This window comes from Strix uralensis, chromosome 3 (assembly GCF_047716275.1).
Source record: "Strix uralensis isolate ZFMK-TIS-50842 chromosome 3, bStrUra1, whole genome shotgun sequence".
Lineage (NCBI taxonomy): Eukaryota > Metazoa > Chordata > Aves > Strigiformes > Strigidae > Strix > Strix uralensis.
Window position 1 is genome coordinate 44,645,356 of NC_133974.1, and position 16,599 is coordinate 44,661,954.

Here is a 16,599-nt window from a genome sequence, read left to right on the forward strand (position 1 = left end):
ACAGGGCCAAATGAAAGGTCCTGCACATGGGTTGGGGCAATCCCATGCACATATACAGGCTGGGCAATGGGTAGATTGAGAGCAGCCCTGAGGAGAAGGGCTTGGGAGTTTTGGTGGATGGAAAACTGACTACGAGCCAGCAACGTGAGTTTGCAGCCCAGAAAGCCAACTGTATCCTGGGCTGCATCAAGAGAAGTGTGGCCAGCAGGTCAAGGAAGGTGATTCTCCCCCTCTACTCTGCTCTCATGAGACCCCACCTGGAGTCCTGTGTTCAGCTCTGGGGCCCCCAACATAAGAAGGACATGGACCTGTTGGAGCAAATCCAGAGGAGGGCCACGAAGATGTTCAGAGGGCTGGAGCACCTCCCCTATGAGGACAGGCTGAGAGAGTTGGCTTTGTTCAGCCTGGGGAAGAGAAGGCTCTGTGGAGACCATATAGTGGCCTTCCAGTACTTAAAGAGGGCCTACAGGAAAGATGGGGAGGGACTCTTGTATCAGGGAGTGTAGTAATAGGACAAGGGGTAATGGGTTTAAACTGAAAGAGAGTAGATTCAGATTAGATATAAGGAAGAAATTTTTTGCTGTGAGGGTGGTGAGACACTGGAACAGGTCGCCCAGATAAGCTGTGGATGCCCCCTCCCTGGAAGTGTTCAAGGCCAGGTTGGACGGGGCTTTGAGCAACATGATCTAGTGAAAGGTGTCCCTGTCCATGGCAGAGGGGTTGGAACTAGAGGATCTTTAATGTCCCCTCCAACCCAAACCATTCTATGATTCTGTTTTATTTGCAATTTGCATTGTACTGTACATATTATATTTAATTTTAAAAGTTGCTGCTAAACAAAAGAGGGTACCTTGTTTGTTTTGCTGTGTGTGATCATGTCCATTTAGGAGCATCATCTGGAGTTCAAAGAAAGGCAATAGAGATATCCAAAAGTATTCAATAGTGCAGATATCCAAAACATAGACAAGCTGCAATATAAATGAAAATAAGTGATACTTTTAATGCTTGTTCTGCAAAGTAATATGTGGCATGCAAAGATTTTTTTGTTGTAAACTGACTTTTTAAAGTCTAACAGTGAGGTGGTTTTTTTCAGGTTGTCTTTTTCTAGTTTAGCAGAACTTAATTTGAACATGCAATCCTCTCTCCCTTTTTTATGTAAATAATCTCAGGAAAAACAGACAGACCCACCTCAAAGCTTTAGTCTGAGATTCTCTAAAGTCTGTATTACTAAACCAAATCCGCAATTTACAAGAAAAATCTGTACCTGTTGACCATTAGGGACAGGAAGAGACACACAAAAAGAATACAAACAAATACAAACTACTCTTTATTCATCATTTGTGCTAAAGATGTGCAGATTCTCCAGTGCTAAGGATATTGTATGGAACTACTCATAGTTGGCATACTCTTTTAAAAATAAGAAAACCAAAATATTAATTTACTGTGCTCTTATTTATTATCATGACAGAAAAGAGCAACATGATACATTTCCTGGTTTTTAGAAATTGTTTATTTAAAGTAGATTTACTATACAGTAAAAGTGATTTAAGGTCATGCCAGATAAAACAACCTGTGATAAAGACATCAGAAGAGACCAGAAGAGTTGAATTTTCCTACTTTGGGAGAAGTTATTTGTCAGTATGGAATACAGATTATTTGAACTGTCTAATTTTATATATTTCCTACTTACTTCTTAGGGATTCACATTTTAATTTATTGTACTTTTATTCCTATTCTTGATTGAGCATTTTGGATATTCCTCCATGTGACTGTACATACCACGTACTGGTCCTCCAAGAGCAAGAGACCTATAAGGGACTACTCACTGAATGAAGATTACCAAAATTGGAGCGATAGGTGAGACAGGGAAATACAGCCCTGCTTATGGCAAATGAGGGGAGGGAATTGCTTTCTCCTCCCTTATTAAAGTAAGAAAGACATTTCTAAGCATGTTATTGTCCTCAGCATTGCCATACAGAAGTGATGTAAAGCATAGTCCTTATGTGGAACAAGAGTAACAAATGCCTGCTCTGCCTTTCATATGGAAAAATGAAAGTTGAGTGAGTGCTCTGACCTATGACGTGAGGAAGGCTGTAACGTTTCTGTTGCAGCAGTGACTGTTGGGGAGCAGTGCTTTCAGGAGAGCTAACCCAAAGAGAGCTGACTGAAATGAAATGGAAATGGATTGCCTTAGACTGAACCAACACATTATGATTCTTCCACAAAGACTTGCCAGTGGATTTGATTAGCATCATGGCCCTACAGTTGCTCCTGTGTTGAAAGAGGATCTGCTCCTAAGCATGAAATGGTAATTTTTTTCCATTTGTTATGATTCCCTTTTTTCCCACAGCTCACTGGAGAAGATATGGACTTAAAATGAGATGCAGGGTTGGTCTTCTATAGCTGTCTTCTAGTAAAAGCTGCTTAGATGTCACAGGTCAATAATAGGACCTGGAAAGAGAAATATGCTTGACTTCCTCCTGGAATGCTAGTGATCGGGAAAAATACTATATTGAACATACAGGAGGGGTGCTTTGTAGCAAAAACATTCCTTGTATCTCTCAGTCATGTGAGTTAGCAAGTCAAGCTGCATACTTAAGTAATTATAGCACTTTCCATTGTAAAGAAAGCAGTAAGTGTCCCAGCTCACTCTGACCTTCATTATTTGATACCTTTCATAGGTTTTCAAGACTGGGAAAGAAGATGCTGAAGTCTTTGCTAGCAAAATCTGTTCTGTCTTCAACAATAATTTACACAGAGTGGTAGCTTGGTTTTGTTGGAAAACAAAATGAAATGGGTTGTAACAGCTCTTGCAGGAGAACTCTTGAGGGAATAGAAACAAGTGGAATATAATGATAATATTTAGAAAATATAAGAGCTTTCAAAAAGCACCTGAAGTGGCTCATGCATTTTTTAGATAACAGTACCAAAGGAAGAAGTCCTAAAGTAAAATAGCCATAAGTCAAGTCAGAAAAAATTATTATTGTTAACTTCAACGACATCAGGAGTTCTCTCCATATGACAAGAGAAGATTAGAAAACTATGTTTCATCTAGTTTAGACAGCACAGCATCTGCAAACTTCTATGAAAATAAATGTACTTACTAAAAATTAGTTTTGTTACAGTTGCAATAACAATTATTGATGAAGAATGTCACTTTAGATACTCTTTCTTGAAGGAAATAAAGGGTGAGATTCATCTTACCAGTAAAGAAAGAATATTTCAATATATTTTCAAAGTCTAAGAAATTGATAAATTTCACAATACTTAATTTTTTTTCCAATACTCTAATGATATCTAAATGTAAACATATCCAACAAAGGAAAAACTACTTCTTATTGGCAATTTACTTTGTGAGAACCTATTATAAATACCAAAATAAGCATTTATTGTTGTTTCAGTTCCTTATTATAGAATCAACAAATTATAGAATCATGTAACCATTTAGGTTACAAGGGATCTTTTCAGATGACCTAGTTCAACAGGGTCATCAAGCAGGGTTGGCTAGAGCAGGTTGCCCAAGACTGCATCCACTTGGGTTTTTAACATCTCCACAAATGTACACCCAACAAACTCTCTGGGCAACCTGTCCCAGTGTTTGATCACCCTCATGGTAAAGAAGTGTTCTCTTGTGTTCAGATGGAATTTCGTGTGTTTTGTGTCCATTGCCTCCTGTCCTGTCACTGGGCACTACGGAGAAGACTCTGACTCCCTCATTTTCATTCTCTCCCATCAGGTATTGATCCATATTGATCAGACACACACACACGCCCTGCCCTGAGCCATATTTTCTCCAGGCTAAACAAATCCAGCTCTCTCAGCCTCTCTTCATACGAAAGATGCTCCAGTCCCTTAATCCACTTCATGGCCCTTCACTGGGCTCACTCTACTCAGTCTTTGTCTTTCTTGTCCTGAGGAGCCCAGAACTGGACACAGTGGCCTCACCAGTGCTGAGGGGAAAGATCATGTCCCTCGACCTGCTGGCAAAGTTCTGCCTAATGTAGCCAAGGATGATGTTGGCCTTCTTACCTGCAAGGTTGCACTGGTCAGTTTGTTGTCCATCAGGACTCCCAGGAACTCCATCAGGACTCTGCCAAGCAGCCTTCCAGCTATTCGGCTTCCCGCATGTACTGATGCCTTGGATTATTCCTCTCCATGTGCAGGACTTTGCATTTCCATCTGTTGAACTTCAGGAGATTCCTCTTTGCTCAATTCTCCACCTTGTCAAGGTCCCTCTGAATTGTGGCACAACAATCTGACATATCAGCCACTCCTCTCAGTTTTGTGTCATCTTCAAAATTGCTGAGTTTGCACTCTGTCCCATCATCCAGGTCATTAACAAAGATGTTGAACAGTATTGGTCCCAGTATCAATTCCCAGGATACACCACTAAGGATTTCTCTCCAACTGGACTTGCTGTTGATACACACCCTCTGCACTCACTTGTTCAGCCAGTTTTGAGTTCACTTCTCTGTTCCTTTCTCTAACCCATACTTTGTCAGCTTGTTTAAGATGATGTTATAGGAGACAATATCAAAGGCTTTAGTGCAGTTGAGGTAATCAATATCCACTGCCCTCCTCTTGTCCACTAAGCCAGTCACTTCATTGTGACAAGGTTAGCAGGTTCATCAAGCATGACTTCACATTTGTGAGTCCATCCTCACTGCTCCTGATCATCATTTTGCCCTTCATGTATTTGGAAATGGTTCCAAGGAGGATTCTCTCCATCACCTTCAGAGCAATTAAAATGAGGATGACTGGCCTATAGTTCCCTGAACTTTCTTTCTTGCACTTTTTGAAAATAGGAGTGCTACTTGTCCTCTTCCAGTCTTCAGGAACCTCTTTCAACTGCAATGACTGTTCAAGGATATTTGAGAGTGGCCTCACAATTACATCAGCCAGCTCCCTCAGCACTTGGGGGTGCAACCCATCAGGCCCCATTGACTGTATGTTCGGTTTGTTTAAGTGCTCCTTAACCTGGCCTTCCTCTGCCAAGGGTAATTCTTGTTTGCTTTAGACTTCCCCTCTGGTCTCAAGGGCCTGCAATGCCTGAAGGCCAGTTTCACTGATAAAGACGGAGGCAAACAAGGCATTGAGATCCTCAGCATTTTCTGTGTCATTTGTCACCATTTCCCCTGCCCTGTTCAGCAATATGTTCCTTTTACTGTTTATCTGTAGAATCCTTTGCTATTGCCCCTGAAACCCCTTGCTGATTTCAACTCCAGGTTGATGTTTTCTTTCCTATCCCTATCCCTGCAAGATCAGACAGCAACTCCATACTCTGCCTGGATTACCTGCCCCCTCTTCCACCTCTTGTATACGTCTTTTTATGTATGAGTTTAGTTTGGAGCATCTTCCTCATCCATGCAGGCCTCCTACTGCTTTAACTTGATTTCCTGCTTGTCAGGATGGACCTTTCTTGAGGTTGGAGGAGGTGATTCTTGAGTATGAGCTAGCTCTCCTGCACTCCTCTTATTGCTAGGGCCATATCACAGGAGATTCTTCCAAACAGATCTCTGAAGAGGTTGAAGTCTGCTCTCTTGAAATCCACAGCTGCGGTCCTGCTTTTTGCCCTGCTGCCTCCTCTTAGGATCCTGAATTCCACCATCTCATCATCACTGCAGCCAACGCTGTCTCTGACTTTCATATCTGTGATCAGTTCTTCCTTGTGTGTAAGTATCAGGTCCAGCAGAGCAATTTTCCTTGTTGGGTCCTCAATTATGCATGCAAGAAAGTTGTCATGAGTGTATTCAAGATATCTCTTCAATTGCTTGAGCCCTGCTATATTGTCCTCTCAGAAGATATCAGGTTGGTTTAAGTCCCCTGTGAAGACCAGTGCCTGTGAACATGAGACTTCTTCCAGCTGTCTGAAGAAGACATCATCTACTTCTTCCTGATCTGAAGATCCATAGCAGATACCCATGAAAGCAGCCACCACATTGGTCTGCCTTGTAATTTTCACCCATAAGCCCTTGACTGATGCCAGACATGTCATAAGGCAGAGCTCTTTCACATAAAGGGTAACTCCCCATCCTCATCTTCCTCGCCTGTCCTTCATAAAGAGCCTGTGAGCCTCTCTCTGCTGCATCACTCCAGTCATGTGAGCTGTCCCACCACATCTCCATGATCCCAGTGAGGTCATAGACCTGTAACTGCACACAGACTTCTAACTCCTCCTGTTTATTTCCCATGCTGTATGTATTAGTGCAGAGGCATTTCAGAAGAAAAAGGCTTAAACTGTTCAGAAGAAAGCATGGATTTGTGTTTATTTTTTAGGTTTCTGTGCCTAAGCAATATAGCTTGTTTTAATGTAAAGTCCCAGAAAGCTTTCAATGTAAAAGAAGAGTCAAAACTAGAATCTATGATTAAAATAGTAAGTTCATTTAAATAAAAATACCATTTCAAGCTTTTCATTACATAAACCATATATTTATTATGGGATTTATGAAAACTATTCTTAGACTTCATTTGGATAACAGGGAATTTGATTTCTTCCTACCAAATTTCTGGTATTTACCAGTACAGTTGGAGTACCAGACCAGACAGACATTAGTGTAAACATCTGTGATAGCTCCTTCTATTATTAAAACCTCCTCAGATGCTGTTGAATAAAACAGAACTCACCTCCTAGCTTCTACTGTCTGATAAAACCTTACTATAATGATATTATAAAGCTATTAAAGTAACAGCAAACTAGAAGAATTAAAAATAATGAAAGGTGAGCATGCATTTAGCACAAAATGAAGATGCTAAGTAATGAAGCTACCAGTTAGCACTGAGATAATATATTTTCTGACTTCTTAGATACCAATTCTACAAGTTCAGATAAATAAGGGAGCCAATTAAGGGACCATTTTCCAACCAATGTCTTTCTTTAGTGGAAAATGCAATTTTATTTTTTTTTTTGAACAGAGACTGTTTTGTTGAAACTTTGTGATTTCTTTTGAAAAGTCATTTTAGGAAGAAACAAAACAATGCATTTACCAGAATATCAGAACATTTTGGCCTTTCCAAGAAAAAAAAAAAAAAAGATATTTTAAGTTTTAATTTTTAAGTTACTACATAAAATGTAGATTTTCCAAATTTGGCTTGAAACAAAACATTTTGGATTTTTTGTTTTCACTGCTAAGAAAGGACAAAATAATTTTAAAATACTGATTAAAAATTAAAGAAGGATATATAACTAATGCCAATTTCATTTCCGAATAATACCTTGCCATACTAGTATTGCAAATTTCTAATGACATCTTGCTTTGATGCTAAATCACAGAGCTTATGTTAACATGGCACTTGTGATTTTGATATTTTGATTCTGGACTCAAAAATATTGCTAAACGCTGCATTGCAAAATGCAACTGTATCAAATACATTCACATTAGATATAATCAGAAAAGCTTCCAGGGAGCTCTATAAAAATATATATATTCGAACCTATAGTTTTCAGCTTAAAAATAAACAGATAAGGACCTAAAAGAAACTGTCACTACTGTTAACCTGCTGGTGAACAAAATATTTTCCAGTCTGATCACCAGCAAAGTAGCAGTAATGATGGTTTCATGTTAGATAACAAAAAGAAAAGCAACCTTAACACTTTGGTAAGGAAGAATGCAAGACTAGACTGGATAGCCATCAGTAAAGGGTTTAATGTTACACTGGATCATGGTCTCTGAACAGAGGTTAACAACATCATTTCATTGTGATAAAAAGCAAATGTAATTCTGGGATTTACATGCAGAAGCGGTGCATTAAAAACAGTCCGAATACATTTTTTAGTCAACTTGGTACTCCTAAAGCATCTGCTGGCCTTTTTTGCATTTTGAAGGACTACAGCTCAGGAAGGTCATGGAATAATTGGAGACAGTCCAAAAGAAGCAAATAAAAATGATCATGGGTATACATAGCTTGACCTACAACATATATGATACAACTTTAACAGTGTAAGAGGAGGTGTTAAAGAAGAAAATTCATCCAGTTTTGTGTTGTCTGAAGACAAAATAAAAAGCAACGAGCTAAAATTCCAGAAAATGAGATTTAAATTAGAAATCGAGAAAATCTATTTAAGAGTGAGGACAGTGAAGCAGGTTGCTTAGGAAGGCTGTGCAGTCTCTTAAAGGAAATTTTTTACAACCATCTCTTAAGAATGCCACGATTATAGTATACACTGTCTTCATGCAAGAAATGTATCCAAGGACTAGATAACCTCTTGCAGTCCTATTTATGACTCCAATGATCAAAGATACCTGTACATTTATCCTTACAGGACGTAAGTCTTGAAAGAAATGCTACTGGGGAAAAACGGTTTAAGTTGTTATAGTGTATTTAGTTCTTATGACTGGAGTTCACATTAGCCATAAGAAGAGATTTGAGGAAGATTCACAAGAATGATCAAAGCCTTCTAAAGCATCTCTTCTAGAGGTATGAATGAAATTTAACCTATCAAACAAAAGAACAAAGAGTGACTTAGTCTCTCTACCTCCATAAGAACAGAAATTAAAAAAATAAGGGGATCTTCAAAGCAGCAGATTAGGATATGAATCACTGTAACAGCTAATAAATACAGAGCACAAATTTTTAACAGTTAACCATCAAAATAAGGACTGTGATAGGACATATACATTTATAGAAACTGATAGAAATAAACACAGAAATATAGAAAATTATACTCTAACTATAAATTTAAACTCAGAGTTTTGCACTGACCCACTGAAATATGAACTTTCATTCAATGCCACACATGCAAGAGCAGGAAGGAGCTGAGGTGCTGAAGCGTTCAAAGGACCTGATGAACTTTGAGTTCAGAAAGAAACAAGACACAATATATAGGTATCTTTGGCATATCCAGAAAGTGAACCTGGATTTTCAGAATTACATAAATATCTACGCCACCCTTGAAAGGGCAACTGAAGCTCTGGAGTTCCATGTAGAAGGTAGAAGGCACTAGAGAGACAATGCATGTGGAATTTGGTTGTCTATAAATGTAAGCATTCAGTGCTTTTTTATGTTACTCAATATATCTCCTCCAAAAGCTGTACCAGAAGGGCAAAGGTCTCCTGAAGTTGTCATGAAACTACTAGCTCCAAATGGATGATTTTTTATGATAACCTAGTGCACCTTAGAGGGCACTGGGTGTCCCTGTTTAAGTAACCAAATCTAAACCTTGAGCCTTCAGTGACCTCACAAAGAAGTGATTCCATATTTATTTATTTTTTATGCTTCTTCAGGAAGGATTGATAACATTTTAGTGCATCACACCAGATTTCTACTGCCTCCTGGTAAAACAACATCTCATGATTGCAAGTACTGAATAAAAAGAGGTCACAAGGCTGTGTGCTAATAATTTATTGTAAAAATCTTTTGGTGATATTTTTGTCATAGTTATGGTGGAGGTAAATTAAGCTATTACTGATACTATTTAAAACACTTCCTAAAAACAGAATGACTTGGGACTTGAAAGTAATATTTTCTACTTTAGGAGTAATGAAGGGAAATACTGATGGAAAAAACATGTTTCTACAACATACTATTTTAATTTCGGTATATTATGTACAGGATATAATTAAGGATTAAACCCTAATTATTCTACATAGTTTGCATGTACAGAACAAAAAAAATGATTTCTACTCCCTAAAATTTTAATGCTTACAGTCCATCAAGCTTTTCTGATAAATAATGCATTATAAGTTAAGAAAGAGAAGGGCTTTTTCTTGGAGTTATTTTCTAATGCACTACGTAACTTACGTATCTTAGTTCCCAGCATGTTGTTAACCACTCATAAAGAAGATGGTCAGAACGTGCATTTGACCTCAGATTCCAATAGGTACACAAAGAATCACTATCTCTGAAATACATCATGTTCCATATACAAACGTTTTACATATTTTTCTATTTTTTTCTTTCAGAATCAACTGGAGAATGGGTCACTTCAAGCCCCACTAAGAAAAGCAAATATGGTGAACTATCATTTGCCTTTCTTTTCCTCCCCCATCTTTCCCATGAGGCTTAGGCAAACAATTGTTTCCAGGCATGTGTTGCTTTTACTTGCAAATTAACAGAAGTCTACAAGACCATCAAAATCTCAAGGTTAACTTTCAGAAAGTAGCAACTGAAATGTATCAGTGTTAACATTATACTGTTCCTTTTATCTCCCTCTTTGTCCCCCATTGTTTCTGTTTTGTATGATACTGTTTTGCAAGATAGATTATGAATTATTATCTTTGATTCAAAAATTTTTGTGCTAGTTAAATGAGTCTGTTTTGTGGGGGGTTTTTAAAGCATGTAGTAAAACATCCCTGGAAAAGAACAAATCTATATACTAGTATGATGCACATCCATGGCTCTGTTTAACAAGTATTCTACTCCCTAATATACCTTCAAGGCAGCAGGATTAATCACCTGTGCAGATCTCATACTACAAGCTTATGTAAAGTGATGCCCTTGAAGCAAGAGTAGAGGCTGAAATGTGCCTACAGCCAAGGAACGAACTTCAACACTTTTACAGTTGTGTTAGCTTTTCATAGCACACCTGACTCGCTGCTGGCTCCTGTCAACAAAATGCTTGTTAAAATGGTTTCCACCTTAGCAAAACAGAAAGCGTAATTTCTCATGATCTTCTACTTATTTGTAAGAAAATTGCAAAAGTTATGAAATGTACTGAATAGTTTTTAATCAAGGTATATGTTTACTCCCTAAGACATGCTTGTTTTATCCCCAGTGACTTCCTGGAAGGAATTCAGTCCCGCATCAGTTGCCAATCAACCTTCATATTGCCTGCAGCATAATACTGTATCATTAGGCAGAACTAACTATCTTTACAATAGAAAATCAGTAACTATAAAATGATTTCCAAGTCATCATCTATGCTGTGAACTGTATTTTGATTAACTTCAGGGCTCACATAAGCTGATTTTTAACAAGTGGGCGGAAAGTGAGTCATACAATAACTCTTAAGAGTGAACAGTCTGGATGTTTCATTACAGATACTAGAGAAAGCTATTCTTCCCCAAAGAAGGACACTCTATTCCCAGAAAAATCAAGTATTTCCAAGTGAGCACCAACTAGCATGTCACCTCTTGACAATACTGCTCCCACAGAGTAAACCAGGAATAACTACAGACCTGACTACTACATTTGTTTTAGTAGAACAAAGAATTGAACAAAAATCTGTGCTCCCATTCGTAATTTTGCTACCAGCTTCCACACTCATCCATGCAGTTGTCTATACTTCCTAATATTCTATGTATGTTTTCTCCTGGACTGATCTGCAGTGCCACTAAGGTCCACATTCAGACCAATTTATGACGCAGATCCTACAGGAAGCTAGCCAACTAAAACCTGTGTTTTATTCCATTTTTAGTAGTATCAATATCAAAATGACAGTAAGACAGGATAAAGTCATTAATGGCCTACAACTACCTCTCACTTCTAACACCACATTGAATCATGCTTGAGAAGTTCCTAAGCCCTCGGGACAAGCAGTATCTCTTTTCATCTATTTTGAGAAGCACTTTCATCCAATTAGGTGCTACAGGAAATAAATTATGATTGTTGTTATTATTAGAGAGGCACTGACCAATGGAGAATCATGCTCTGTCAATAATCTAATGTCAAAAATTGTTAGTGATGGTAATAATGAAAGCTGCAGCACTTGATCATTGGTTCGCTCAGTGAGGTTTCCTTTTCTCTTTGTGATAAATCAGCTGCCAAGTTTGTCTACAGTCTTGAGTGCAACAATAACTGCATGGAATTCATCTCCCTCTCATCACATAAAACAATAAGATCTTCAAATTCATCAGATGCCTTCATGATGCAGACAGTTCTAACTGCATAATTATGGAAATTACTGAACTCACTTGGCAACATTCCAGGCACTAATGCTTGGCTATACAGTACCAACAGACATTTTTGCGAACTTATGCATCTTCTTAATGTATCCTTATGTATTCTTTAACCAAGCAATAAGCGATAGGACAAGAGGTAATGGCCTCAAATTGCACCAGGGAAGGTTTAGACTAGATATTAGGAAGTATTTCTTTATAGAACGGGTTGTTAGGCGTTGGAATGGGCTGCCCAGGGAGGTGGTAGAGTCCCCATCCCTGGAGGTGTTCAAGAGTAGGGTCGACATAGCACTAAGGGATATGGTGTAGTTGGGAACTGTCAGTGTTAGGTTAATGGTCGGACTGGATGATCTTCAAGGTCTTTTCCAACCTAGACGATTCTGTGATTCTGATCCAGGTCTCCATGATCTTGTTTTGCTACTCCAGGTTCTAACAATGTTCCAAAATGAGACGCCCAATACAGGAAAACTTTTCTGTAGGTAGAATAGCTCTTCAGTTGCAGTTTGTGTAGAGAATGGCTAAAAGAACAATATGGATTCTGTCACTAATATGCATCTGATGTTTTATGCATCTCAATTACATCCACACAGATATACAGATGGAAACAATGTTGTTTTATAGAACAACACTGTAATAAAAATGGTAAAACACTTCCCATTCTAGTTTACGAGCTCAAACTAACTGGAATGGAAGGCAGGAATATTTTTAACACAAATACAACTTTTTTTCTTTTCTTTATGAGGAAAATCTGTGTTTCATAGTTCTTCCACCACAGAAGTTCTCATTCCATAGTCTATTCCACATATTCCCTCTCATTCTTTTCTGACCCCCTTAATGCCAGCACCTTTCACAGTGCAGCCTGATTAGGCAGAATATACATTTCTTTGTAGCCTTTTGTCATCACAACTGCACTACTATTATCAGGTCATGCAATATTTTTTGGTGGTTTATGATACTGTGTACCTTTGACTTACTTTGAGCCAATATTTATGCTTAATATATGACAACAAATTTAAATTTGTTGTTTACTGGGAAATGAGACAAATAATTTACATCAACCAGGAATCCTTTAAAAAAAAATTAGAATTGTATATTTGTACTATTCATTCACCTGTAGATTAATCACGTACCTAGTGGTCAAAATGAAAATGTAGTAGCCTTTGTAGGACAGTTACATGTCTCAATGTGAAATTTATTAGTGCTTCATTTATTTGTAAAATAAAAGCTAGTAAAAACTTGGAATTGCAAACATAGCACATTGTTTGATACTTGTACATCTTCATCATTGATATTCCACAAAAAAAAAGTCATACTACTAATGATAATACTTGTGTATAGGCAGTAATTAAACACTGGTCACTTCGAACCTCACAGTTTTGAACACTGGTGGTAGTTTATTTAACTCTGCAGTGGGTTATGCAATCTCGATCTTTGCTGGGTCCCTTACAAGACCAGAAGAACTTTTCTGATCCTGCAGAGCTATCCTGACAACAAAACAAAATCACTAGCTAGTGATTTTGGTATAGGTATATCACTGCTGTATCCTGAGAAACGTAATTGGCACTTTAAAATGGGGCCTCTTAAAACTGCAAGACTACAGCCTGCTTGAATATACAGTGAGGGAAATCTATGCATGTGCGTTTGCATTTTACATGTAAATTGTCCTGTATGTCAATAAGAAGAGTACTTATTTCTTCTGAAATTTTGTATGCATTCATGCATGAGTAGCAACTGAAATGTTTGATTAATCTTAGAAGTGTGATGAAATATTATTCAGCTAATTTATTTCTTCTAATACTAACACAACTAAGGATGCTTAAATGGTATTGGAACACTCTGAATCCAAATGGATATGTTTTTAAATAGTACCCACAGGCTAAGTGTGTCATTTTTTTTTAAACTCTCCTTTGCTTTGGATCCTTTTCTTGCCAATACCACCTAACTCAGATATTTTTAAAGCATATATCACCCTGTCATCTAAACATTCATCTTCCTCTGAAGAACTATTTCTTCTGCTGCAATTGCTGAAAAGGAAAAAAAAAGAAAATCAGTGCACAAGATTACCTTGGCTGAATTACATTTTCTGCCAGAAGAAGAAAACATCATTGTCTCATCACAGTTCATTTAATCTGAGAGGAAGCACAAATGAGGCTTCTAATTTCTGAAGGAGATGAGACTACAAAACAAATATATCCGTAGATTGATAAGTACTCCGGGGAAAATCTTGAAAACAATATGTAAATTCTTTCTGTACCATTTTATTTATGGGCAGAGAGAAAAAATTGTTTCCCCTTACCCTTTAAGATGTTATGTTACTTTACTTCAGACGAAAGAGTAACATTTTAACTGGCTATACCTTTCCAGAAAAGGTCTTAAAACTTACTAAGAAACAAAAGAAAGAAAAAGCACATCCAAGTATATGCTAACATAAGTGACGTGCAATAGATTTTCTGCATTCATGGCCCAATGAATAACCTTCATACAAGTCCAATATATATAACAGCACACAGTTCAATAAGTTTGGTAGGTACTCCCGTATGAAGAAAGAATATAACATTTTGGCCTCATAAAATTATTAGCTACATTAGATTATATCTCTGTAGGTAAAGGAAATTGCTACTTGCATACATTGCTTAGACATAAAAAGAGTAAATGGAACTTTCTGACGTAAGTATACTGTATTTCCAATGACTAAAATATCAACATATCAACCTTTTTACTAGCTTATTCTTTTTTTCTTTTTTTTAAATTTCACAACACAAAATTAGAAATAGGCAAACCCCATTGTTTTCTAAAGAGAAACACTGGTTTTCTAAATTTCAAAATTACTTTAGGCTCTGACATAACTTCTATATGTGCAGAACAGTTTCATTTCTGGAAGGCTGGAACAAATCTCTAATACACACAACAGTTTAGTGAACCATTCATTAAATCCAGAGATTAGTTTCATGACAGAAAAAGAGTATGACATTTAATAAAGCTTGTTCATATTCACAGCTTGAATATCTACAGCTGTCCATGGCCTGCAGTCCGGTAATCTGGCTGTGTACTATTGAAGTCTTCATAATCGAAGCTTTCATTACTCTAAGCTTGACCAGTCTTTACTGCTTCAAAATTACATTTTGTAAGAATGTAAGAAGCAGGCACATAGTTATCCAAATCCCACCAAAATACTGTAGTTTCTCTACTGCTGTTGAAAACTTTGAATGGAAAATGGACCAGCACTTTGCCATTTTTTGTGGCACAAAAGCAAGGTTGTCTTTAGCTTCTGCCCAGGAAAATAATGGGATGCAGCAATAAAAGGCTCTGGGAAGAAGAATTCAGAGGTGGCTATGTATCAGATAAAGTGGCCAAGATTCACGAAACTTCAAACAAGATGCTCTGGATTAAGAATGATTACTGGAAGGAAAACAGAGAGATTCATGATTCTGAGACAGATAGGACTATTGAGAATAGAAGGAAAGGCTACAAGCACAGGCTATTCCCTCTTCTGTGTTTGTTCTGAAGCCAGAACAGTCTATTACATCTATTATATCCATAAACAACAAAGGATTAGTTATAGGATATAATGGAGGACAAAATTACGGCAGCTGCAGGAAAGATAAGAATATACACTTAAAACAGGCGAGGGAAAGGTACACCTTGATCTAACACAGAAAAATAAGTGGGCATAAGAACAAGAAGGAAAAGAAATGTAACAAAAGACATTAAAAAAGAAAGTTAACCAATAATATTACCACAATCATATTAACCTTCTTTGTTCCACCTAAACTTAAGGTGAACATAATCATTTAACTTCCCTACTACGCAGAAAGGTTTGGAGGAAATTGTGGGATATAACAGTTTTGATTTGTTGGGTTTTTTAAATCTTAGCCAGTAGATTCAGTCTGTTCAGCAAAAATATTCCAACATAAAAGAACTATGTCAGAACAACAAATTTTAGGGTTTTTTTCCTATGAATAAATGGTTTTTTTTTCTGTTTATTTCCTATCATTAGTAAATTTTTATCTGTAAACACATACTCTTAACTGAACATGACCAAATGAAGCTTCAGATTTACTTTTTCCATTCTTAAGCTTTCTGATTATCTTATTTTCAAACAAACTTTCTTAGTTTCAGTAGGAGCTCTTCCATGTGGTAAAGAGAAAGTGAAAATTAAAGTTATGCCCTCCATAAAATAGAAGCAAAGAGCACCCTTATACTATCTTCTTTTGAAAGAGAGAAGGAAAGAAGAAGAAAAGAAAGAAAAAAGAAAGAAGGAAGAAAAAAGAAAAAAGCAAGAAAGAAGACAACAAAAGAAAATGCAGTAAAAGAAATATTTTGTAGGACTGTGAGGAAATTATATGGTTATCATGTTTTCAAATTTCCATCTCCAGTCTATTCATATGCCAACTCATTTTTTATTAAAGCATGACATTCCTGAATCACTTACAACATATTACCTGTTAATGAAATTTTTCAGATACACACAATAAATAACATTAGAAATAAGCATTATTGCAAATGTATTTCCCATCAGAGCATTTAGACGGCATACAGAAATGTCATGCAACAATTCTGCCTGCCAATTTTCTCAGAACTCAAGAAGAACCATAGGAGATGCTGAAATTACTTGTTTATCTTGTTTATATGTACAGCATGAGACACTCATTCCAAATCTTTTCATCCACATACAAGGTGAAATGCTGCCTCTGATGAAATCAATTAGAGTTTTGTTATTGATTTCAATGAAACCACAATTCTGGTCACTGTTTGCACTGTTTCT